The sequence below is a fragment of the Myotis brandtii genome, unplaced genomic scaffold (genome assembly GCF_000412655.1).
Source record: "Myotis brandtii unplaced genomic scaffold, ASM41265v1 scaffold2186, whole genome shotgun sequence".
Classification (NCBI taxonomy): Eukaryota; Metazoa; Chordata; class Mammalia; order Chiroptera; family Vespertilionidae; genus Myotis; species Myotis brandtii.
In genome coordinates, this window is record NW_005358196.1 from 95,463 (window position 1) to 97,014 (window position 1,552).

Below are 1,552 nucleotides of genomic sequence, written 5' to 3' on the forward strand. Positions count from 1 at the left end.
CTGAGGCGGAGGTGGTTAGGGGAGATCAGGCCAGGAGGGGAGGCCAGTTGGGGGTGATCAGGCAGGTGGGGGGGCAGTTGGGGGCAAGCAGGCCAGAAAGGGGGGCAGTTGGGAGTGATAAGACTGGCCGGGGGGGGGCAGTTGGGGGCAAGCAAGCCAGCAGGCAGAGTGGTTAGGGACTATCAGGCAGGCAGGTAGGTGAGCGGATATGAGCCAGCGGTCCAGGATTGTGAGAGGGATGTCCAACTGCCGGTTTAGGCCTGATCCCCCAAGGGGTCCCAGATTGGAGAGGGTGCAGGCTGGGCTAAGGGACATCCTCCCCGTGCATGAATTTCGTGCACTGGGCAACTAGTTTTAAATAATAAAACAGAACACATTTTTATTTAGTAACTAGAGGCCTGGTACATGAATTCATGCACCAGTGGGGTCCCTCAGCCTGGCATGCAGGATTGGGCTGAAACCGGCTTTCTGACATCCCCTGAGGGATCCCGGATTGCAAGAGGGTGCAGGCCAGGCTGAGGGACACAACAGGTGCAAAATCAGGGCTGGAGAGGGACACAGGAGGTTGGCTAGCCTGGGAAGAACTGCAGGAAAGCTCTAGGGCATGTCTGGCCCATCTTGCTCAGTCCCGATTGTCCGGACCTCAGCAGCAAGCTAAACTACCGGTCAGAGTATCTGCTCCCTCGTGGTCAGTGCACATCACAATGACTAGTCAACCAGTCAACTATCTGCCCCCCTAGTGGTCAGTGCATGTCATAGTGAGCGGTTGAGCGGTCTTAGCATATCATTAGTATATTACGCTTTGATTGGTTGAACGGATGACTGGATGACTGGACACTTAGCATATTAGGCTTTTATTATATAGGATTGCCACAGGTAATGTTTACACACCAGTCCTATGATAGTATGTAGCATATCACTTATTCAGCCTCTGTTGCACCACTGCTCTCTTCTTCATCACTGTTAGTTCCAGACATATCAATTCCTTCAACTTCTATAATATCACTGCTATCTTCTGAGTCACTGTCTATATATGTGAGATCATCCTCATAAGCTGGTGGCATTTTTCTGAGCTAACTTTGTGTTCTCATGGCCAACTCTTCTCTCCTCATGAAATTGAAGCACCATGCCTTTCCTGTGAAATCAACAATGTTCATTTTGATTGCAAACATTCTTGCCTGACATTGAATAAGCTTGGTTGACACACAAAAGCCACTCTGGTGCTGCTCCATAATCCAAGTCTTAAGCCTCTGCTCCAAGTTTGCCATTTTGCTGGTTTTCCTCTTAAAGCCTTCTTCTTTTTTGGCACCTTAAGGAGTTATTTTTCCTGTTTTCTCCACTGTCTGATCATACACTCAGTGGGAGGAGGTCCAAATTGTCTCTCTGCAGCTCTGTTTCCATGCTCTTTTGCACAGCTGATTACATTCAGTTTGAATTTTGCAGAGTAAGACCATTGCTTACCGGTATTTATATTTTTACTAGAGGCCCGGTGCATGAAATTTGTGCACGGTGTGTGTGTGTGTGTGTGTGTGTGTGTGTGTGTGTGTGTGTG